This window comes from Aythya marila (genome assembly GCF_965140915.1).
Source record: "Aythya marila genome assembly, chromosome: 5".
NCBI lineage: Eukaryota > Metazoa > Chordata > Aves > Anseriformes > Anatidae > Aythya > Aythya marila.
In genome coordinates, this window is record NC_139046.1 from 49,609,787 (window position 1) to 49,636,310 (window position 26,524).

Below are 26,524 nucleotides of genomic sequence, written 5' to 3' on the forward strand. Positions count from 1 at the left end.
GGTATAAAAGACAGACAGATGGGAAGGCACTGTTCTCTTTTTCCCTTGTTAAAAGTCATGAAACCTAACAGACTGGCTTCATAATCCGCTCACTGTAACTATCCCTTATCTCATTTTTAAAAAGATGCGGGTGTGTTCTGCGTGAACTCTTATCACACGCTGTGACCCCTGTCGCAGGATAATTGCTTGTTGCTATGTGAGCATTAAAAATCAGATTGTGTGGATGGGGCTTAGATCTTCCTGCAAGGGAAGAGCTGGCCTCTGTTACTGTGGATTAAGGTGCATATCAGTTTTTAGGAACATAGAGGCAATGAAATAGAAAGCTGTTCTCAATTTTTCCAGGAGAACATAATGATATTACTCATCAGCTAATAATGACAGTATTTAAGCTTCCTTTTTGTACATAGAAGAGAAGCATTTACTCAAACTAGCAATTAGTTCTAATGTTAAAGAACTAAACTAACTATAAAGGATGAGTTTGAGGTGGAAAGCCCTAAAGAACTAGAAGGCTGCACCTTGAACAGAATCAGTGAGCCAGTCTTTTCCTGCTTTATGAAACCATTAATAGTTCAATAATTTGTTTGTTTCTTGACAGTATTTCAGAAGAATGAATTATAGTGGAGTAGCCAGATGTTACTTTCATCTGTCAGCAAAAACTACCTAGAGAAACTGTGTATCTTCTGACAGTCACCTGAGACAAAAGTATTTTAAATACATTTTCAGAAGACTATTCATACATGAGGAGAATATCTGTGCTTTATTACTAACTGTTTGTATTTCTCATTATTTGTTATCCTATCCTTTCAGAAGCTCTACTTATCTGAGCACAGATTGGAATTGGCATCTTGTGAGTTGATGGCCAGTCTCCTAATTCAAACCGCAAAAGATGAACTGCAAGAGCCTGGCAAACTGAAAATTATTTATCCAGTGACTTTTACTTCTTTTAAAATCCTCCCAGTCGTTCAAGAAAGAACTGCAGAAACTGAAGCCATTCTTCCCTGCAGCACAGAAATGGGTAATTTGGTAGCTTTCAACATGCAAAACAACTAAACTGATACAGAGAAATGGAGAGGTGCTAAATAAGAGCAGACATACCAATATACTTAGAAGACCAATAACCCAACCAGAATTAAATGAATTCAAGAATAAACTGAAGAAGTTGGAAGAAACAAACAGAGTAATAAGGATGTTATATTTACTAATAGATGTGATTGTTCTTATAAGAAACATAATAAACCTTTATTTTATTTTTTTTTTCTCTACCAACTATTCTTGAATAAAGAATTACTTCAAATCTCTTTTGTTCAGTCGGACAAACACCAAAGTACCTCTAACTGGAATTCTTTAAGAGGGCAAATACATACTTTCTATGAAGTTTGGTTATATCAGAATGTTTTCAAATAGTTCTCCAGTAACATGCTCATAAGCAACACATTTATAAAACTTGCTCATAAGCAAAACATTTATAAACACTATGGAATAAAACTACAGTTACATTACGTAAGTGATCCCTACAATGACATCTGGAAAAAAAAAAGTCAAACCCTCAACTGACAACAAAGCCACTTCTGCAGGCACTTAATGACTTATCTACTAAGCATCCAGAAGACCAGAGGTTATTTCTTCTAGGAGCTGATATAGATTTCTATCTTCTGTGCTGAGAATAATTCAATATTGTTGAAAGTATCAAAAAAGAGAAATTCAGTTAAAGAAGAAATACAATTCTATATACTGCCTTTCAGCACGGCTCTCAGTTGCAGGTTTGATTCAAAGTTAGTGGGATCAGTGATAGCAGTCCATTGACCTCATGCTCCATGGGAACAGACAGGGGACCATGCAAACACTGTTATTTCTTCTCCACATTTCCTTTTTTGCAGTTTGCCATTTTGGGCACTGTTTATGGTAACAAGGACAGGTTTTGCTTTCAAGCCTTATTTTTGTCCTTTCTTTCAGATTAGCACCCCATGAAGTACAGTCCTGACCACTGAAAGGGGCTGTATTTATCTCTCGCTGAGGTCAGGCTTCATTTTCCCATTTCTGTTCCTTATCCACCAACAGAAAGACAGAAAATAATCTTCTCTGTAACTCCGTAAGTGACACATGCAATAAGCTGTAAAGCAGGGACCATACCTATGAAATGATTGCTGGATTGCCAGGGAAATTATGCTATTTAAGCATCTTTGACAGATGGATACCTACAAGTCCTGAATTGTCACAACTGTAGGGCACTCAGACATCTCCTCACAGCCCTTTATAGGAACAGATCATTTGTAAATAAAACAAGTTTGCTCAAAAGTACCCCCTTTTTATTTTTTTATTTTTTGCAAAATATATGGAAGAGATTTATTATTTTTTAAATGCATTCTGCAAAGGCATGTCCATTTACAGATCATTTCCAATCAAATGAGTGTGAATGTTTGATATGCAAAATGTGAGCAGTGTCACTTGGCTCTGGATTCACATAACACATTGGTGCAATCTTTCTGAGTCAGTTCCATAATGGTCATATTAATACTGATTTCAAAATGAAGCTTTTGAAAATTCTTCAATATCTTCTTTCCTACTGCTGGTTGCACTCAATCTAGTAATCTCAGACTGTTGGATTTATGGAAAGCAACAGTGAAGGGAAGCTACTAGGGAAAAAAAGAGCAAAAATCATGACACACTTCACAGAAAAATATTTGCAACTTTATCTAGCATTGATTTTCAGCAATGAAATGAAGCCTACCAAGGTCAACCTGAATTTCTCATGAAGTTATTCAACTTTTGCTGCTTCCCTTTGTTTCACTAACAAAATGTTTAATTTCTGGAGAATTCAGGGCTAAACCCAAGGCTCTTTTGTTCCTTCAGACCCACAGCTGACATTAAGCAGTAAAGGAAGAAAAGCTGTGATTGACACATGGGGATCTCAGCTTGACCATGGTGGTTAGCAACATAGCTGTCAAGAAATCCATCTCAGAGGTTACTGTGGCCACTGCAGGGATAACTTCACTGTTTATGGAGGCCAGCAGACCTTTTACATGCTCCCTACCAACCAGTTCTAATAAGGCAGAATCTACCTCTCTTTTCCTCAACGTGTAATTTGCAGCAGCTTAATTGCTGTGATTTGCAGCAGTTTAGTAGCCTGGCAGCTGAGCCACCTATCCAGTAGAGTGGGCATGAATAGTTGATGGTTGGACCTACAACCAAGAAACCATTTTCTCTCATCACATCCCTCTGATTCACAAAGCTGACAGAAAACAAAGCAACTGTAATTTTAAATAGATAACAATGCTGTGTTCCAACGATTCTGTGTTCCTTTAAAGGAAAAAAAAAAAAAAGTCCTTCCAGATCTAAGTTTTTGCACATTTTTTGTCACTTCAAGCATTTTTCTGTGCTGAGTCAAACCACTTAAATGCAACTCTAAAGAGTGGGCTCAGTCCACAGAAGAGTATAGTAAAATTATTTTATTTTAACTATTCAGAAGGAGTAACCAACTGAGGGAATATAGGAGCAAGAATAAAATAAGATTTCTTGTGCATTGCCGTAGTCACTGCTTGTAGGAGACAGTTATGACAGTGTACAGGCACATTCCATTTACGAGGATTTAATTACACCCAGATCAGCTAATTTAGCTTACAAGTTACCACCAACCAGCTGATGGAATATTAATTAAGAAATGCTTTCAATGAGGTTAGGTTCATATTCACAGAAAGTATTGCTTCCTGGCTTTCTAATTCTAATGGCTTCCAATATGAATATTCAAGTGCTTAGCATCATCTAAAAAGTGAAGATTCATACATGAATACATTGAACAGCACTATTTACCATACCTAATTTTTCTGTTTATATAAACAAACAGTAGGAAAAAAAGATATACTGAAGATATTTCACAACTGTCTCAGATCAACTGTAAATCATGTAATGTAACACAATATTTTTATGTGCAGCACATGGACCATGCATAGGCAAGTTGCAATGAACTGAACAGTAAAGTGTTGTTTCTCTTGCTTTCTACAGATAGCTAAATTATACGATATGCATTCCTAATTCTACTTTTTTATATAATTTTATTTGACCACTGATAGAAGAAGGGGTGTTTTAGAGCTGGCTATATAGAAGTGCTATGTACAAGAAAAATAATTGCAGGTGAGATGTTCACTGCCAAAACATATTTGATTTCCCAGAAGAAGGAAAAAAATATTAAATCTTATTATTTAAGAGACAACATAGATGACAACATTTCTCCTTAACACTGTTCAAACTAAGGGAAATATTAACCTTAAAAGTTTAGAAGCTAAAAGGCAGATACTGAGAAGAAAGGACAAAACAGGGATCCTGTGAATTGCAGTCACTAGCATACTGTTTTAAATTAACTCACTTCATGATGGTTTCAGGGGAGATGTATTTAGCAAGCAGTCTGGATAGGAAAGACTACTTTTAGAGCTGGCATGAATATTGCACTGTGCAGACTCACAGACTCATTGACAAATGGGCATTTGGTGCAGCAAGGCACATGGAAAAGCAGCGTGTTCCCTGAAAACTCAGCTCTTTAGCCTGCCCTTGGTCTGTCCATGGCATCTACTGCATAGTTGGAGGTTGTAACAAAGCTCTCAGTCATGTCTACATTCCTCTTCATTTGCAGTCAGAACGTAGTTAGGCCTCTGCTGTGGAGCCTGTATCTCACAGTTTGGCCTCTTCTCTGGGCCCATCCTCACTCTAAGTTGTCACCATGAAACTTTGTCTAATACTTTGTTACTCATTGTTCAAAACTGCTGAAAGATCCAGCCCATTCCCTTTATCTGTAGTTCACCTTCTGATTGCATCTTTGCATTTTGGGTGACAAATGCAGCCATACCCTATATGTCTTCATTCAGGGTGCTGATACTGAATTATCCTCCTGTTCAATCCCTTTGACAATGCCTTGACCCTTTTTGTATTTTTCCGTCTCGTTTTCCTGTCTCCATTGCTTTCAACGTGGCTACTTGTCCATATCTTTCTTCCCTGTTCAGCACCAGGATGATGTTACCTCTTGCTAGCATCAGTTAGGTTTCTACAGAAGGGCTCCTCTTGAGCCCTGCTCTAGGTTAGGACTTCTGGGCACAGTGATCATACAGAGAGGAATTACCAGAAACAGGTCTACTGAAAGTGTGTGCCATCTCTCCCTTTCACAGTCCCAGCTTTTCTTGACTGATCTCTCCTTGTGTGCATCTCAAACCCCAAATCTGTGCCTGTCCTGTGTCTGGGTTGGACCTTTCACCTCACTGCAATGCTCATCTGACAGTTTAATTCCAAACGGAGGAGTACCTCTTTTAATACAGTGGCTGATCAATAGATTAATCAGCTATTTTGTTTCTAGTTCTCTCTGTGTGGCTGTTCTGTTTCTCTACTTTTGAATACTGCAGCTCCAGAGTCAGACTGGGGTCAGGCTGAGATGTGGGGGCTATAAGAAAAGAAAGAATATGTGCCTGGCTGTTGGATGTCTTTGGAGCTGCCAGAGAAGAGCAAACAGGATATGTAAATCCACATACCTGTACCGACTCCTTGCCTTGCCACAGAAACAGTTTATTCTTATGTAAAGATCACAATACTGTTTTAATGAGTAGGAAGCTTTCAGAAAAGGAAGCAAGAAGAGTGGCAATGTTAAGGCAATTTAAAAATGTATCTTTTCAGTCCCTCAGAATGAAAAAACGATACTTTGTTTTTCACTGAGGTGCTGTGATTTACAGAATAGAATCTTGGAGGTGTTTAAAGTGTTTTTTTTTTTTTTTTTTTTTTTTTGATTACTGTGAGCTACTAAAATATCTCTACATCAATCTTATTTCTGCAGATGCATTTGTTGATATTTACCAGGTAATTTATGCTAATACAGACAGCATTCCCAACTGGTCACTTCCAGTACTAGCACTTACAGGCATTTTGTTAAGCACTTAAAAACACAAGCTGTACAACTGGATTACTTAAACTTTTTAATTAGTACTGTTGCCAAGAAACAATTGTGAACAACAGAATGTATTTTTGAATGCTTAATCATAATAAATCTGTCAATAAACAAGAAGCACATTTCTAGCTGATGTGATATGAGGGAAATGATCATCCTCAATATATCTGTAATGATTTTCACCAGGCTGGGATCTGATATACAATATGGTGTCTCTAATGAAAGAACTGAACGCAACGCAAGATTTCTCTCTGAAATGTTCTGTATGGGAGAAAGACAAAGTTCCAGATCTTGTCATCTCAAAAAATAATCAGCATTCATTTTGTAGCATTGTTTCTGCCCGTAGAAGAAACAAATGCATTTTTGCACTAGTCACAGACATTTTTCCTCTACTTTATTTTGGCTGTCTTTTTAGACCTAATGAGACCACTTGCATGTCAGAACTAATCAGTAGTGAATGAACTACAAACATGGATTTAGTAATTGCTTCTTTGCTCGAATTTAATATTTGCCTTCCAGTAATCTAGCAAGGGAGTTAGTGCTGTTCAGTGCAGTTCCAAGGGATTAAGAAGAGTTTCCTAACTACAATATTTTTACTCTTTTGGATAATTTGTAATTAACTGAAGCATATAGTACAAACATCACTTCAGTAAATAAATAAATAAATAAACAGATGAATAAATAAATTCATTCTCTTGATCTGGGAGAGGCCATTCACAATTTTAGTCTGGCTGAAAAAACCTCCCTTGTTCTGCCACTACCTATCTGTTTTTGTATGCTGGTAGAGACTTGGTAGATTTATATAGATTACAAAACACAGGAGAAACTAAAAAAAAGGCAGCTAACATTTCACCTGACATGTTATTGCTTAAAGTGTTAAAACTAGATTTAACCATCCACTACTCAGGCAAGGCTGCATGTCTTTTAACTGTCATTCCATTATTGCAGATCATGGAGATCATGCAGATCTTCATAGAATCAAATATTTAGGATGGTCATTGTCTATTAATCTACACAGAAAAAAAATAAAAGATTTATTTAAAAGATTTATTTAAAATAAAAGATTTATTTAAAATTTATTTATTTTTATTTAAAAAATAAAAGATTCATGCTGAAACAGAGAGAATGGTAACATACAATCTGTGAAGTGTGAGATTTGATATTGAATTCTGTAGTTTTAAGAACGAGCACAGATGTTTCCCCAGTGAAATACATTAACTATTTTAATTGAGTAGCCTGTATCCAAAAAGGGATTTTAGAGTAGAGTTATCAAACCACTGGTCCATCAGAATTATTATTATTATTTTTTCCCTAAAGCCCATTGTTTGCAGGTTATTTTCTGTTACACATACGAATTATATATTTCTATACATTCTAATTTTAATATTTAAATCTAATTCCTCCTAAGGAAGAAAACAGTAGGGATATTAGAACCAAGAAGAACAAAACCCAGGAACTTGCTATTGCATCAGAAAGGCATCCACCTGCTTTTGCAGTAGAATGTTCAGGAACAAACAAAACAAAACCAAACCACCACCAACAACAAAAAACAACAAACAACACATTTGAGAACAGTGATTTTCTACAATTAAGAAACAAAGAAAAGAAAGATAAATGTTATAATTCCTGCTATTTGCTTGTCTGTTGTAATATTAACTGATGGATGGCATTAAAAATGTCTGTTTGGCCATGAATGACATTGGCCAACAGTATGGTGGCTGACTGAACAAAAATGTAGTCAAGATACAAATTGGGCCAGATACAAATCAGGCAGCTGTAGCTACAGTAACATCTGCCACCTGAATGTTGTGCCCAGTATCTTGATTGGATTGAAATCAAATAAATATCTCTAATTAAATTTAATAGAGGTCCTTTCCTTTTGTTTATGAATGTAACCAGTAACAGACCAAATTCGACGGAAAATTTTGTTTAGAATAGGGAAAATATAAGCGCTATAATATTACTTAGCAGAAAGGTCTTCATATTAAATGCGTGTTTCTGACATAGAGAAGTGCTGGAGAATTAAAGTAGGCTACTGATAATACCAGTTTAATGATTTTAAATAACCATTGAGTATATTCAAATAGTTGGAGTGGATGTTCCTCCATTGGCTGCCCAAGAAAAGAGGAGGAATATGTGCTTAATTTTAGATGGTTACTCTTAGATGATGCATTCCAACTTAAATGCATACTTTTTAGGTCCAACTGATGTTTTATTTTTTATTTTATTTATTTAAAAAACAGAAAAAAAATATATATTTTTTTTTCATTTTTGAAATTCCCCTCTACTGCAATTCTGAGAGACACACATCAAAATAGAAATGGCTGAGATGGTCCAAAATACAGCAGGGCTGGCTAACCTGGATTCATGCAATCATAGCATGAAGTCCACATGCTTGAAATCTTATAAGATGTTTTTTTTCACATTTATGTCCAAACTTTTAGCTTGGAGATTATGATGATTCTATTGCTATTTTCATGATATTTGCCCCATATTTTATTGCCATTTACAATTTTACACACTAGAAGATCAGAAAAAGTCATTGAATATTGTGAAATACAGCTTCATGAGTGGAAATGAATTATAATGTCCTATTAAAAAGCTTAAATTAAATAGTTTATGTGTGGTAAATTATGAAAGAAACGTCTCACTGTTCTGATGGCAGGGCTCACAACAGCTCTGAAGCCCACAAAGATGTATGACTGGAGTTTCTGTCCACAGGTGAAAAGATGTTGTTGTTTCAGAAGAACATCAAGGCAGAGGAGATTTCTCTCTGACCGATTATCCTGCCTTATTCATTTATAGCAGTTGTTATTGTCTGTGGCTTGTAAGGAGTTTAGGATAGCTGTGTTTTCTCTGAGTATTTCTATGCTCCATTGTTGATGTAACCAAATGATTTTGAATCATGGTAGTCTTTATCTAACGCGACAGCTACTGTGCCTTTGTGGCTGGGAAATTGTAGCTATATTACCCAATCTTCAACATTCTTTCAGGAGGGTGATAAATTTCACTCTCTTGAAAATGTGCTTTCTTTTCTGTTCTGTTCTGTCCCTATCACTGAACTATTCAGGACCTCCTCTATATGTAGAAAATGTGGCACAAATCTCTTCTCCTATCTTTTTCCTTTCTGTGCAAGATCTTGGCTTGACTTTTTGTTTGTTTGGTCTGACCTTTTAAAATATCAATCTAAGCATGAAAATAAGGGTTGCTTGTGGCTGACTGATACTGTGGGAGACAGAAAATAAGTCAAGTCCTGATTTAAATATATTAACAATTTCAAAATTTTTCCTGATACTTCAGGTAACTTTTCAACTCTGGCATGATTATTAGTGGCTTTTCATCTATTTAGTGCTTACTGATGACTCCCAGCTGGCGTTCCTGGCATTCTGCCAGTAGTATTTTACACTTACTTTGTTGCTTTTCATGTAAGGACCTCAAAGCACTTCAGAAAATAAAATTACGTACATTTCGCAGGTAAGAAAATGGAAAGAGAGAGAGAATGGATGATTGTCTCAAGGCCTCCAAGCAATTCAATAACAAAGTTAAAGAGACAATTCAAGAATCCTGCTCCTACTGTATTTAAAAAGTAAAGCACAAGGGTAATGCAGAGACTGTGGGGAAGCTCAGAACAAAATGGACATGGTAGACAATGGTAAATTGCACAAGACCCACAGGTATCTCCTGAAATCTATTGCTTTGAATGCAACAAATTCACTTTGAATGATATCAAAAATATCTGATCAATTCCACTAAATACCAAAATCTTATTTGTCTGGGGCTTTTTGGAAGGGCATGTTTTGTTTTGTTTGGAATTTCATATCTGATGTAATGAAGAAACAGTATTGCTGACTTGTCTGATCTCTGATGATTTTCTCAAAAAATGTAAATCAGATAACACATCTAATCTCATTTTGAAGTTCCTTGATCTCTAGCTACTGTGCTAATCTCTTTGTTTCTTCCATTTGCTTTATTTGCTCAGACTGCCATCCAATTTCTCAATGTCTGTTATCCGAAAGTCAATGCAGGAGTGTCAGTGCATCTACTGCTCCTCCAAGATCCTGACAGCAGCTGGTGGATTCTGTCGAGCACCTGCAGACCTGCAAGTGACGCAGGCAGGGCTGCCGTCCTGCTTCTGCTGAGCAAGGGCAGCAGGGGATAACCACGTGCAAGTAAATGACATCTGCTGTAAAATGACAGCTTTACCCCAGACATCCATTAGCTGCTACCAATACAGTTCAGCTGCACAAGGCTGGCACTTTATATAGCAGCAGGATTTTCAGGTGATAACATAATAACAGAAACAATTAATCAGCCACATAATAAATAAAATTGTGTGCTGTGAAGTTCTGCCATTTGAAATACACACATCTCTGTGCTGACAGCAACCCCTTCCTGCCAAGGCTCAGGTCCTTGTGTGCACTGATCAGCTCAACATGTCTTTATCATTCCAGCATTAGGATACATTATCCCCATTAAAATAAGCGTTTGAACATATATACGTGCTGTTAGAAATTTTCATAGCTCAATGGATATTAGAAGACTTGCTACCATATCCCTTTTATTCCAGTCTTTGATTCACTGAAAACACATTACTTGAGTGCACTTACCTTTTAATGCTTTTTAATCAACTAGGCCAGGAAAATGGACCCTTCCTTGTTCAGCGTTCAAAACCTACGCAATCTGTCCTTATAACACACATTCCTGAAACATTGCCATGTACTTGAACAGCTCTGCGTACCTCAAGCAAGTTAGGACACTTGATGGCCCAAAATCCTGCACCTGGAAGTGGTGGCATCCATTTCTTCCTCTCCTGCTATGGGCTTGCCACAGGTCAAATATTCCCTGGAGCTAATTCAGCGCCCACTGGTGCCACCCGGTGGATATCAACGCAAACACATCGGTGGCATTCAAAAGGAGAGGTGGTACGGCAGTGGTAGAGGTGAGACCCTAAAACTCATACCTGCTTCTCCTTTAGAATTTTTATTTATTTATTTACTTTTACAATTACAGTAACAATTTATGTCTTGCAGTAAAGCAAGTCTTCAGACTTCTATGCAGTCTGAAATATGGTTATAATGAGTGGAATGTGATTCATTTCTTACTTTACACCATGTTAAGTTCTATTGGCTTCACTAAGGTTGCTTATGTGAGCATATATTTCTATCTGCATACATAAAGTGCTAATAACTATCATTTATTTGTGTTTTTAAAACAAAAATGGAGGCACAGAAAGGTTAAACGAGTTGAGAGGAACAGATATCTCAAAAAATGAAATCCCCTTACTTAAAATTCTGCTCTGTTTTTGCCTCTTTCCTTCTTGGTGAAATATTCAAGCTAACCATAAGACAAGCATATTCTTTAGTTTGTTCAAATTCAAAACACTGGGAGGAAACACAATTTTACTGCTATTCATTTGTGCCCTCCTATCAAAATAACCCTCTCCATGCTTGATTACCAGTATCCGAGGAGTCTTGGCTTGCATACTGCTATCCAGCCCCATGCCTGATTGCCAGTATCCAGGACTGCTGGCTTGCACTCTCTGGATCTCCAGAACAGATGCTAAGCCATCTTCCTTTGTGTGTGCTGGGATGTGCTGATGATATCCCACGGCAGTGCTCTGGGAACACTTTCCATACCCTAAGAACTCCCTTATGTTTTCCCAACAGCCTCACAAAATATAAAAAGATGCTCTACACCAGCTCCTGCCAGCTGCTTCCTTTTGCCTCAAGAAACAACCTTGTAGGCAGACTCTGAAATGGCCTCATCAAACAGAAGGTGGCTCTTCTGGTGTCAGTGTCTCATCCTGAAACAACTTTCAAAGTGTTTCCCATATCAGGCATAGCTCTTTATACAACAGTTTATAGAGATTCTGCCTTCAAAGAACATAAATAATAGCCAAAAGGCTACGGGCTCCCGATGCCCAGCAAGCACTAGAGCTTTGCTCTCATCTCACAAACACATACCATCACACACAGCGTTGGAGTTAACACCAGACCTGCACTGGAGTGCAGCTGGGTGCCTGGGGCCAGAGATGACCATTACATCCATTCTGTTTGATCTCTTACTCAGCGTCAGCCATAACATCTCCTGCGATTACTTTTGTATGAATACAAAATCTTGTTTTAAACTTGATAATTTTTTTCTCCTGTTAATGCTTCTGAAGCTAAATATGAGGTGAAAACTGAAAAGAATGTGATTGACATGTGGATGGATGTACATAATGAAAAGACAATTAAGGTAATTAACAGGTAGTGCATATGCAAGAAATCTTGCCTGAGTTCACATCAAAATGTCAGAAGCTGATTCTTCTCACCTACAATTTTTCAAGTACCATAACTTCACTTTGCTTAGAATAAAAGTACTTCTGATTTACATGAGCAAGAAACGGCTCATGTCTTCACTGCAAAATAGCTTGTGCACCTAAAATGCTCAACTTGTTTTGGAAGGATCAGCAATGCACTTAAACTGGAATTCAAGGAATTTATTATCTGCTTATTGCAAGGAAGCTTTAGTTTTGCTCCAGTGTGGATGGAGTATTAGGCAAGATGCCCCATTTTTCTTGCTGCCAATCCCTACTCCCTTCTGAATGCTATTCTGACTTATCAGCTGAGTACAACAATCTGTTGCCCTCTCCCCATTTCCCTTAGGTTCTTGTGGGTTTGCAGCCTCATGAGGTTTGGGTCTCATTTTTATTTTTGCAGTTACTTGCACAAAAAGCTGTTTCCTTCAAACCTCAACAGTCAAACGACTGAAAGCATTTCCATAACCCAGAGTCTACATCAAAATTTGGAGTCGGTGCTGTATGTTTGCCTCATGCTCCCATTCAAGTGAGACTGGAAATCTACCTTTAATTCCCTTCATTAAGGAGAATCGACATCCTGCAACAGGGAAAGGTACAGACACATCCAAGAAGCCGAGCATGGGCAGCTGATACAATGTGCTTTTTGTGACAAGGTAGAGGCTTGGAAGGGCGGCAATCCTCCAAGCAACACGGGATGGTACACGCACACAGCAGTGCTAGAGAGGTACATGTCTAAGGATGGCATTAGTCAGAATTGCTTGCAGTGAATAATTTCTGCCTTAATGTGCCGTCATCAGTCAGTATCCTGAGAAACTGGACAGTTTAATTGGATAGCTGTTAATGAAGGTAGAGTTCTTCATGTTCACCCAGGTTTAATTCTGCATTCCAGCAAATGAGAATGCTGCATTAGAATTAGCGATTTAAAAGTTCTCGTTCATGCAAAGAACAAAGATACTGTTAAAATAGTATACTGAGCTTCAAATACAGCACCTCAAACATGACCCTTGTTTCACTATCCTTAGTAGTCTAATTCCATTTGGTTTAAATTAAGAAAAATGTAAAATGTTTATAATTCAGGATAGCCTAGTTAACTTTTTTTATCATTTAATTTGGGACAGAACTTGATATTCACAATGCCAGTGTGAAAATGAATTGTCATTGTAATTTTTCTAAAGCATTTACTTGCATTAGTTTGAAAAATGAAGTCATTGCGATAGGGGTATATCATCTGATTATTTGAATGTTTAAAAGTTTTTATATTAAGGAACATTGTTCAGTATGTTCTTTAATTTAAGAAGAATAAATAATTTCAAAATTTTGTTTTTAAGCATAAAGTGTATTAAAGGCCAAGGGGCATTTTGGTCCTTATCCAGCTTAAATATATGTTTAGCTATAAGTACCAGAGCATCGCACTGAAACCACTGGAATATTGTTCACACATGCTGTCATATTGTTACTTGGACTAGTAAAACATTCTAGAATCAGTTTTTAATTTCAGGGAAGATTTTTGCTAAACATCAATGTTTATAAACGGATTCATTTAAATTGCCTGGATTTGTTTTTTATGTTCAGTGATTCACATCATATATTGTTTGCACATTAGTTCAACTACCTACAATGTTGAAACAGCTAAATAGTTGTAGTTCTGCTTCAATGTATAGATTTATATCCATTTTATTTCAAAGATAACAGAATTGCTATTTCACCCCCTCCTATTTCTCTGCCATAGCATTTTATGGCCAGAATGAAAGGAAAAACAATCAAGGCTACGTCTGGCAACAACCATGTTTGTCATTTGGAGGAAAAAACAGTATTTTGATAGGCTGCAGAGTGTGTAATCAGAGATTTTTCAAAGCTGCATAGCCAAACAATGCTTTGTTGTCCTCAAACTACTGAAATCATTTGGAATGAGAACAGTGATAGAATAACCAGTATATTTGAAAGTTAAATATGGAAGTCCTTTGAATTTGTTTCTTTCTCCAGCTATATTTCATTCAGGACAGGACTGCTGAAACATCTCTGTATTGCAGCATCCAAGAAGGACTCTGAGGAGACATTCTTTAGCTTGTAAAGAGGAATAGGTTACATATGTTTACTGCATCATTTCTCATTCTTGCTGTGATAGTTGCCAAGGAATGGATTAATGTTGCTCCATTTCACAGCAGCAATGCAGCTGTAATTCACAAGTATAAAATGCATTCTCTTTGGATAACTGCTTCCTACTATTTAGAGAGAAAAAAAAAAAAAAAGTGTTATGTTATTAGAACAAAAACTTTGTGTGTGGTAATATTTTATGGCAGAAGGTAAAGGTCAGCCAAAAAAATCCAATATGAAGATTGGAAAAAAAAAAAAATGATATCTGTTTCTTTGGCCAATTTCACACCAGCATCACTGAAAGAAATGTGTTAGCTTAAAAATGGGGCAAAAGACTCTGAGGAATAATTCCCCTAATGCTTCTTCAGCTGCTGCTTTTCTTCTATGTTTACAGTCTGTCCATGCCAATATAAGCAGATTTATGGTGGATAGTCGGCTGAATATGAGCCAGCAGTGTGCTCAGGTGGCCAAGAAGGCCAACGGCATCCTGGCTTGTATCAGGAACAGTGTGACCAGCAGGGATAGGGGGGTGATCGTCCCCCTGTACTCAGCTCTGGTGAGGCCGCACCTCGAGTACTGTGTTCAGTTTTGGGCCCCTCGCTACAAGAAGGACATGGAGATGCTTGAGCGGGTGCAGAGAAGGGCGACGAAGCTGGTGAGGGGCCTGGAGAACAAGTCCTACGAGGAGCGGCTGAGGGAGCTGGGCTTGTTCAGCCTGGAGAAGAGGAGGCTCAGGGGTGACCTTATCGCTCTCTATGGGTACCTCAAGGGAGGCTGTAGTGAGGTGGGGGTTGGCCTGTTCTCCCACGTGCCTGGTGACAGGATGAGGGGGAATGGGCTTAAGTTGAGCCAGGGGAGTTTTAGGTTAGATGTTAGGAAGAACTCCTTCACTGAAAGGGTTGTGAGGCATTGGAACAGGCTGCCCAGGGAAGTGGTGGAGTCACCATCCCTGGAAGTCTTCAAAAGACGTTTAGATGTAGAGCTTAGGGAAATGGTTTAGTGGGGACTGTTAGTGTTAGGTCAGAGGTTGGACTCGATGATCTTGAGGTCTCTTCCAACCTAGAAATTCTGTGATTCTGTGATTTCAGTCTTCTGTATGTATATTTGGGGTTAATCCATTGCCAGCTATTTATGAATTTATTTTTTTAGGGACAAAAATAACCATGATGGAAAACAGTTTCTTGGTAGCCAACTTGTTTTACAGATCTTCCCTGGATGTTTTTCCATTTGCTAATGTGTAGTCTACCTGCTTGACCCTGCATCTCTGCACTTCTGACCTAACTCAAAGGTATAGGACGGGATCCAACTTTGCTTAAGGTATGGGTAAGCTCTCCAGTTCAAAATGCAGACTGCAAAGGTCATTCTTTGCCTAAGGCATAAAAGCAATATTTCACTCTTCCTTTGCATTGCTTAGCTATGCCATTCTTGGAAGAGGAAAATGCTGTGTAAGGTCTATTCCCAATGATATATGATTCATCGTTCTCTTTCCAAGTCATTTAGATACTTGGAGACAGCCACAGTTAGGATTCTCATGCCAACCCAGATGAATCTGTATGGCCTGTTCATACAATGTTCATCTGGACTCTTACCGCCCTCAGTTTTTGTGCTATAAAAATACCACCGATGATCTGCAACAAAACCTCCGCTCCATTTCGGATATTTAAGTGTAAAAAAGCATAGGAAAAGTTATCTTAAGATTATTACACCTAACACCTTAGTTATCTTAAGAAGATTGCACCTTATGGGTATATGTGCATACCATCTATGTGGTGTATATACACCACTTCTATAGAATAAGTACTATATATGTATGTATATGGCAGTCTCCTTTAGAGAACTATCTCTATGCACTATGGCTGTGAACCAGTTTGGGCCATTTGGCTTCAGCACCAGGAACTGCCCCATGGTCACCTTTCCCTCAGCAGTATAGATACAGCCTCAGATGATTTAAGTACTCCCCCTCCTAGGTCATTTCCAACATCAGAAACAGCCAGTAAGTGATAAAGAAGCTGATCCTTGAAATCAATGTGAAGATTCCCATTACATTTTGCAGACCTTAATAAAGGCCCAGATGACCTGTTTATCTGTGAAATTGCTGCTGTCACCAGATGGATGAATTCCTGTGCATGAAGAAAGATAATAAGGGTGATGAGTTTGATTTAGGACCGATATACAGCATCTGTCTGGCTCAAGGATATTCTGTGGAAATCCTGCCTGAAAATACAGAAATCTAGCCTCTACATTTCCTTGTACTGAATGAAATTAAATTCCTTGTAAAGCTAAGATGTATTTACCAGTTGCTGTTAAAATTTAATAGTGGCCCAGTACAACATAAAGCAGAACAACAGTGCAAAGGGGGTCTTTCTCTGCAAAGCCAAACGTTCACCAGAGCATTACCTGGAAATTCACAGTTAGATCTTGGAAATGGATTTAATCTTGCATTTCTGAGACAGGAGCAAAGACAGGAGAGCTGAACAGAACACACAACCCCACACTGCTTTGTCATTTTTCTCAAGTCACAAGGTGGTGGTGAGAAGGCGAAACACTTTGCTGGCGTTGTGGAAGCTCAGATAACCCCTGCTGCCCCATACAAGGGCAGTGTGCAGCTGGGCAGCAGCCATGGGAGAGCTCTTCTACACGAACAGGAAAACTGCTTTTAAAAGATTCTTCAAATGGGAAAACAGCAAAAGTCTTGGTATGGATTTGATAGGAAAAGAGGAAGATTTTTCTCTGCTCTTGGAACTTTATCTGCTTCCAGCACCAGTTTGGGGACAAATCTTATAGCCCAGACTGCCCGAATCTGCAATCTGCCTGGACACTGGTTCTTTGCTGACAGGACTCTCTTGGCCTCACTGTTATCCTTCTGAATGCAAGTGAAAGAAGAATCAAGTTTGACATCTCTGAAGAAACAGGTTTCTCCCACAAGACCTTGCACAGGGTACCACTGCACATACAAAGCTGCAGAAAACTGCCTGGAAACCCTGGAAGTTTAGCTGCGTGGGAATTGATCTAGAAGAGTTATTTCTTGCTACAGAAGGTAGGAAGCAAGCATGCAGGCGTGTTTAGCATAAACAGTGTCATGACAAGCTAACAAGGATGGAAAAAAAGAAATTTCCATATGGGTAAGCAAATAAATAGAACTGGCATATGGTGTAATACTACAGCCTAGTGTAAAAAAAGGCAGTATCCAGACCCCGTAAGGCCTAATTCCTGCTGGCAGACCCTGACTCCATTATCTATTGCAGTATTTCAAATCCCTCTCTAAATGTGAAGTAGTTCATGCATACACATCACTGAAAACAAACGAACTTGTATTTAAAATGCAAATTCATCAAGAGCATCACTCATCACTGATATTTACAGTTTGCATATCTGTTATGCCCAAAAACCCTGTCAAGAACTGATGCTGCCTTGTGCTCGATTGCTGGTCATGGTAGAACTGCTCCTCCCTGTATAGTCCTGATACAGGATGAAATGTATCAGGACTCTAGCAATAGAACTAGAAAATCAAACGTTCTCACAGATATTTCTCTACTTTTACTGAAGAAATACTCATATTAGTGTATTCATTGTTCATGATAGCACGAGATATGATTTTAGAAAGTTCTCTACTATTAAATGACAAAATTTGCTTAATAGGTCTATCGGTAACCTAAGCAGCAGGAACATGGGTGAATTCTGAATTGGGATGGCCTAAAATAAGTAGATGCTATTGAAAAATGTTTTAATTGATCCTTCCAGGTTTCTCTGATGTTTGACTTAGTGCAGCAAGTGTGGCTAAAGCTGTGTTTTGTTTATATCTTCTCTGAAATGTATTAATACGAACGATTATTATAATTCCTTGTTTTATCTGCATTTACAAAACTTGCGCCTATTGTCTGAGCCTCTGGGCATGTTTACAATTGTTTTAAAGACACTTGCTAATATTGAATTGCTAAGAATGGGTAGCATGCAGACAACACCCATATGAATCAGATGCAGTCTGTAATAGCATTTGACTATTAACCAAATGCTGCACATTTAGTCCATAAATAAGTACACTAAAACTCCCCAAATTGAGATGGATATAGCAGTTAGTTTTCCCACACCCTGTTTTTCCATCATGGTCTTGATTATAAATCTTATGAGCTGTCTTTTCATCACTACTAAAGATTAATATTTACACATCATAAATGTCCTGTACTTCCATGTGATTGGCACCTTTCACTTTCTTCTCTGGGACAGGAAAACACTGCCTAATGGAAAAGACATTCTCATGTAAGGCCACCTTTAACAGAGGTCTACAGTGTCCTTCCATTCCCTTACGTGACTGATGATTACACGATTAGAAGGTAGATTACATTCAAAATTCTAAAATAATTACTTTCTGCTGCCTGCCCGAAATGTATTTATTTTTATGGAAGAAATAATTCTGGAAGTTCAGTATTTCTGTATTATGGTAACCTTTATGCTAACCTTTTCCTGATAAGGCATAAAAATGCAGGTTTAGACTTTTTTTTTTTTTTTTTTTGGAGCTGTCATTCACATAGACTGCTAAAATTCACAGATTTCATTAGAGAAAGAGGAAGAACAGAAGAGAAACAGAGCAGGGTTTAAGCACAGACTTACACTAAGAACTAGCAAAGCACTTCTCATAAGAAATACCCATTGTATCTTAAAGTTACTAGCAGGAAGTAAAGGGCCACTTCAGTCTAACCGAATTGCAGCATTCAAAGACCAAAAGACAACAAAAATTAGGTTGATTTTAGGCTATGGCTTGCTCTATTATAATCACAGAATCAGAGAATTGAAGGGGTTGGAAGGGACCTCAAAAGATCATCGGGTCCAACCCCCCCCGCCAAAGCAGGTTCCTTAGAGCAGGCTGCCCAGGTAGGCGTCCAGACAGGCCTTGAATATCTCCAGAGAAGGAGACTCCACAACCTCCCTGGGCAGCCTGTCTCAATTTAATGGCCTTTTGAGACTTCAGTTCCATTTACCTTGGGTTTCCAAGCTTTTCTCTGCAGCTAGAAGCTCTGGAAAAAATAAAATAAAAACAAAGGCGGGTCTCTAGGAGCTGTGACTATAGCAGGAATATCTACAAGCATAATAACTGGTATGACCAGAATGCAGAGAGATGATCCTGAATGGAAAAAACCAGCTCATTTCTCTAGTAAGGATATCAGTGGTCAGAGAAAAGGAAAACATATTAATGACTTCTGCTCACGGTAAAAGGCCTACTGCTTGGATCAATTTTTTAGTGCAATGTTCTGTCTACTTTAAAAGTTGCAAGTGACGGCTGTTAGAAGTGGAGAACCAATCTATATGAACTGCATTCACTCATGTACTTGCACAATATTTTCCTGTATATTACCCTTAGAACAGCACACTTTCAGCTGTTTTTCTGGAGATCCATAGATCATGACTGACACTTTTGAAAAAGATAAGTAAGGTTGCAAGCATGCCCTGTATTTTGTGTTACACTCTAAAGCTTTTCTGAGAAAACGCTGTCTGAAAATCATGTCTCTGAGAGGTCTCATAACAAATAGCCACTTTTGAAAGTGTTAATCACTGATGTTAAAGATACCTTCTTTCTATTTAATATTATACTTTTTATCCTTATAAAGGGAAGGGAACAGGCACTAAATATAATAATATAATAGAAAGATTTATTGCGAGTATATTCATGTAAAGAAAATGAATGCAAAGGTCTTTAGACTTTCATTCCATGGGGGACTACAGCAATTTTATCAGTATACTTTTTACTTAAACAAGATCTCATAAGTAGTTTAAATAGAAGACTTCATCTGAAAAATATTGCAAAATATCTGTTAATCACTCCCTTCAAAAAATAGCTGTATTCCCATCTGAGGTCATCTCTTATAGTAATACTTGACTTCAGATTTTAGGATTTTATACTTGACAACTGAAATTAGTAAATTTCACCTCTCTAGATCTTGAATTTCCCATATACAGAAGAATTAAGCTATTTAGACCATATATTTCTTATAATCAGAACTAACTGGTAGAACAATGTTTGTACAGGCTGTAATATGAGTTTCAAGAGCAGCTGTTTGACTACCCTGGAGCGTATGTCCAAGAGAAGCACAGATATGCTTTGCTTGGTCAAATGGTGCTTTTTCTTCCATAGGCTGATGTACTAATAAGTAACTTCCAGCAGGTGAAAAAAAAAATAAATTGCAAAGCAATAGTTAGCTTCAGTTGTTTAACTTAAACATTAAATATTTCGCTTGCTTTATCACTGTAATTTTCACATTTAAATTTCCAATTCTCTTGTCAAGCACAAAGTTGTGTTCATGCTTTCAACACTGCAAGAAAAAGTTTTACACCCACCTCCTCTTGGTTATTATTTCGAAAGCAATTTAAAACAATCTCACAAAAACATGATTTCTCATATTATACTTAGTGAAACAGAATACTCAGTAAATTAATGTTATCATTGGTGTCTCAGGATAATGTTGAGGAATGTCTTAAGCATTTTTCTTGGCTTACTAGCTTGTAAAGCATTGTGTACCATGTACAGATTATCATTTTCAAGGGGCAAACACATTTTACATGCTTACCCATATCTCCATCCAGACATAAGATTGAAAAGCACTCGATATCTACCACTTTTTTCTTTTTTTTTTTTTTTTTTTTGATCATTCATCAAATGTGCAGAACAGCTAGTCTAGCACAAGGTAAAAAGAGTATCATTTGCTGTTACTGACTACTGCAAATTACCAGCCAGATTTAAGGGGTAGGAGAAAAGCAATTGCATGTTCCCATTAACTTTCTCAAACAGGTAGTACATTCTTTAAAGCAATTATTTAAGATGCATTTCTCTGTTTCCAGAGAACTCCAGCCACATTTAAGAAAAGGATGGATAACAGAAGTCTACTTATGCAAACTTATGTGGGTAAAGGTTAGCACATGCAGGGAAGAAAGAAAGAATGAGAGAGAGCAGTCACAGTGGCTACCTGACATACTGTAAGCATAGAGGTATTTGGTGAGGGATTTTTTGCATGAGGAGAGACAAGAATGATTTTTTTTTTCACTCGGATAACACTTAGAAACTACATGTTTGCTTCCTAGATTGTGAATCCAAGTTGCAATCCAGAGATACATGATATGACAGAGGTTAAAAACAGAGTGCAGGGAAAGACCGACCTTTCATTTTCATTCGCAGTCATGATCATCATAAACATTACTGCAAACAGGCCCCGAAGCACAATCAGCTTAATATTTGTCATTTCAGAACAGTCAGCTTCTTTTCTATTGAAATGAATCACATAAATACAAACAGGTTCTCCTTCCCCTGTTTATGTCCTTCACATGTCCACTAATAGTTTGTGCACAGCATTTCCCATTCCCCGATTTTTTAAAAAGACAATTAAAACCAGAAGTATGGTTTAGTTCTGGAATGGAAGTAAAATTAAAGGTGAAAAGTCAAGACAATCAACTATTTTCCAAGAAACTATACATTCTGAAAGAAAGATGTACTCTCTCCAGACAACTGTTACTGCTGCTCAGGTTTAACTAGCAGAAATCCATGAAAAATTAGAAAACAGAGAAATGTTCAACTTGTAGCAAGTAAAAAGTATGATCTAACTGGGGAGAAAATGACACGCAGTGTTTGTGATAGAAGAGTTGAACTCTAAAAAACAAAGAGAAAAGGAGAAACAAATGCATAAAAAAAAAAAAAAAAAAAAAAGCCAAAATCTACTCAAGCTTTTCATTTGCATGGAAAACAAAGGTGGTCACTTTGGATTATCAGGGTCCTTTGTGATACTCCAGGTACATTGCTGAAGCACTGGCATGCTGCAGTGATTCAAATTAAGCTACAGGGATTCAGTTTCCTCTTCCACGTGATCGAAATTGCTGCTGTACTGGTAGATCTTTATTTATTTATTTATTATTTTTTTTTTCCAGAAAAGGTGTGGAGTATCAACCACAGGAAAGACAGTTAGATAGAATGAGCATGAATTATACTTATGGAAGGGAAGGCAGTTTTTGCTGGTACTACTTCTCAGAGTTTGTATCATTGCAGGATTCCACTGATGAACCACTGATCCAACCTCCTTTTGACTGAATAACCTCCCATATCCATTTATGCTCCCCCACAACCATTTGAGCATTTAAGTATACTACCGGGTGCTTTTTAACTGGGCAAATGTTTTATAATTCTGTTTTATGACTTAATCACACCTAATATATAAGCTATGTTACTGTTTGTACCACTGCAGTATTTAAGCTATAAAAGACAAATTCTCTTCAAGGCTTTATTGGAGTATATCTAGAATAAGTCCACAGAAATTTGTGTCATATTTTGGATAGAATGGGCCCAGACAAAGTAGGTTGATTTATATTGCTATTACTGGAAGCAGTATTTGGCTCAGCCTCTCTGGACAGCACTAACTTTAAGCATGAGAGTAGTGAGTATGTCATTACCAATGGCTACAGCCTCAGTAGACGAATTAAAATCTGGAAAGTTAAATGACTAGGAAAAAAACAGTACAGAGATAAAAATGTTTCATTTCCCTGCTTTATTTCATTCTTACATCTTTCATCAGGGAAAAATAAGCCTACAAAGATTCAGGATGAATACTATCTTCATGGACACCATTGATCATAAGTAGATCCCAGAAATGCGGTAGCATATAGGAGGCCAAATTCCATGTAATAAGCCATTCCATATGCTGCGCATGTAATACAATCAATAGGCTATTACCTTAGTCTTATCCACAAACTAAAGCAACAAAATTAACAGATCACAATCTCCAACCCAAGTCTGAAGCAAGCAAAGTTTGGACCTTGAGTCACACAGTATGAGTTATGGCCCAGAACACTGTTCCTGTGTAAAGTTTAGACCTGTCTTGAAATCATCAGTACAATGACATTCAAAGACTTGGGTTTTAGGGAAATATATTCTTGAGGGCTGTGAATACTATATTGCTGAGATGTGGTTTATGATAGATAAATTATCATTATTGGATTTATTGTTTAATGCCAAGAAGCAAGAATAAAATGTTTGCAAATATATTGTTCTTGTAATTGATGTAACAAGCATGAAGAACAGTGGTAATGGTACCTCACAAACATTTCTTACTTTTCATGTAACACTGTCTCTGAGGATGGCTTGTTACCCAAATGAGATTTGGACAGAACTGATCCAAATTCCCTCCTTCTCAGTCTCTTGCCCATTAAATAGCAGGCTCCAGTTGGTGCATATTTTTTCAAAAGCTAACACCCTAAGCACCAGCTGCCAAAATATTGATCATTTTTCCTTTATTAGGGACATACCCGCATGGACAATTTAAGGGAAGAAAAAAAGAAAAAAAAAAAAAGAAAAAGTCCAAAACATTTATATTATGGTCTGAGGCAGCTGGAATTATTATTGTGGTGATCATCAAATGAAGTATGGTCATTTCATTCGGTTACCCTTTATTCTTCCAGGACACTCTTTCATGCCACATGTCAAATAAATACCATCAGAGACAGGATTCAATTTTGCTTTCCCTGGAAGGTATGGCTCATCCTCATACACCATCAAATGGTCCATGCACAAATATCAATATCTCTCACTCCTTTCATTTGTAAAGCGCTATTCACTCTGGAAACAGACAGGTATCATCTATTGACAGAAAATGTGCAGTAATCATAACAGGGGAAAGGTCAAAGTAGTCACTTGGTGCTCCCAACATCACAGAAAGCATAAAGAATCACCTACAAGACAGGACTGATGATGTTTGGTTGGCCTTTTAACAAAGAGAAAGGAAATCAGGGTGATTTTTGGTCAAAGTAGAAATAACTGACCATCTGTGGTTTGTGCAATCAGCATTGCTGTGACTGATTTGTGTCCAACTAATTCAGCTAATACTCAGCTAGTAAATAAATGAAATACATATTCTCCCTTACCAGAACTGACTGGACATCATGAGTAACAGAGGTATTACATGTATTTATAATAATTAACGACTAACCAGTATCTCCAAACTTTATATAGTTTACCTATGAATATATTAAATAATATTTACCTTGTTCGCTATGGAAATTGAAAAAAATATGCAAATGCTGTAAAATATTTAGAAAATTTAAGGGAAACTTAATATATAGTTATGAGCATTTGTTCCAGAAACCTAGTTCCAGTAATTATATACATCCAAACTGCAAACAGAAACACATGCTGTGACCTTCTGGTACAGGTCCAGTGAACACTGCTTAAATTTCAAATGTTTGACTGATCTCTGTACAAACAAACTGCAGGACAAAAATTATCTCTTCTCCCCCCCCCCCGGAAATTATAAATAGAAGGAAGTCATGCTCTCATTGTTGAGAAATGCCAGGTAGATAAAAAGAACTGAAAGATAAAAATAAACATATTTGCTAATGATTAATTCCTGAGATAAATATCTTCTACTGATTACTGAAGTTCTCTTGAAGTGTTTTTTTTTTTTTTTTTTTTTTTTGGTGGGGGGGGTTGGTTGGGAGGAGAGTGATGGGGTGGAGGATGATGGTGGTGGTGTGAGAGTCCTAGCTGTCTACAGATGACAGGACTCAAAAATCAGATGTTCGTTCATACAGATAAACTTATGTTGATATCCTTTGGTTGTTCTAGCTGAATAATTCAGTGCATTAAATATAGACTGAGTGTGAATTTCTGTTAGATATATATGGCACAAGAAGCTGTATTTGTTTAAGGCAGGTATATGGAATCAAAGGGTGTGGACCAAAACACTGGCAAATTTGAGAAAGATACTGGGTAAAGTTTTATCTGGTACATTTAGAACTGCTTCAGATCATTTGTTCCCATCTGGTCTCAGTCCTAATCATTTGTTCTTTTTTTATTCTAGCAAAACAAGTAAATACAGTAGCTACCACACTGCAGGCTACTGATGGTTTTCACTGGTGGCATGACTGACTGTCTGGGACACAGCTGTATCCCCTGCTGCACACTGCTGTCTGCCTCCATGGAATACACGGAGGTTGAAGCATACGCGCTTGTGGCAACAGATTAAGGAAGAATAATCTTGTGATTTTGTGAGAGTGTAGGGGTCAAATCGCTCAGTTATACCTTAGCAGTGTAGTGGGAGATGCTAAATAAAATGTAGGAAAGAGCTTTTGCTTCCAAGAGAGTCTCTTGGTCTTGAACAAATGCAATACTCTTGGCTAGGCTGAGTCAACAAATCAATCCGTATTTCCTCATGTGAGATTGCATTTGAAACAGCTCCATTGTGCCTTCCTCCTTGCTTGGAAATGTTTCCCCTTGGCTAACTGCTCTAGAGGGCTGGTGATAAGGTACTTAGAAGGGGCAAGGTCATGACCCTATGTATTTATTTCAACAATCAGCTTCAAAGCAGCTTTATCAACACTTCAAATCCAGACAACATTAGAGAATCTGTGCTATTGCATGCCATTGACTTCAGTCACTTTTCTTTCAATTTCCCATTTACAGCATCCAGTTAATGGAACCTATCCACTCTTTGAGAGGCTTTTTTTAAACAGAATTAACTGTTGAAAGATATCAAGCATTTTACATGCAGTTATGCATGGAGAGATGCAAACTATCACTGTCAATACTTCCACACCTTTAGCAAAGGCCAGAAACAGATGAGACATGGGTGCCCTAATGTTTCACTTAGTCTCTCCTTGTAGCAGCTGTGATGCTGTAACCATGAAGATCTGAGGTCTGTAAACAGGCACAGTGCTTGGTCTAAGCTGGTCTAAGAAAAAATACCACATCTTCCTAAAAATGTCATGCACCTTACACAATTTAACTATCTTTTAAAACAAGTCTGAAGATATATTTCAAGTATCTTCACAGAAAAAGATACTGATGATAATTTAAGCTATTCAAATTGAAAAAAGTAGCAGTCTATAAATTGGTCAGCATGCACATTTTTGACACTCAGAAAATTATTAGTGGGTTAATGTCAAATTACTGTTAGCACAATGTATAAGGATTTATATTGTGCAGAGGATTCCTAACAGATTGTAGACATCTTCAAAACATGCTTCAGGAGGTAAAAACCTGTTTTTGATGGTGTTTTTTTGCCAGTACACAGCAGATGCTCAGTTGGACTAAATCTGTGCAACTACAGAGTGGTGACCTGACTGTAACTCAGCCGAAGTCCAGGATCTGCCTTAATAACTAATAAGAACTGTAAAATGTCGCCAAACTTGCTTTCTCTCCTTGTTTCTTCTATTTATTTGTGCATTTAATTATTTATTTA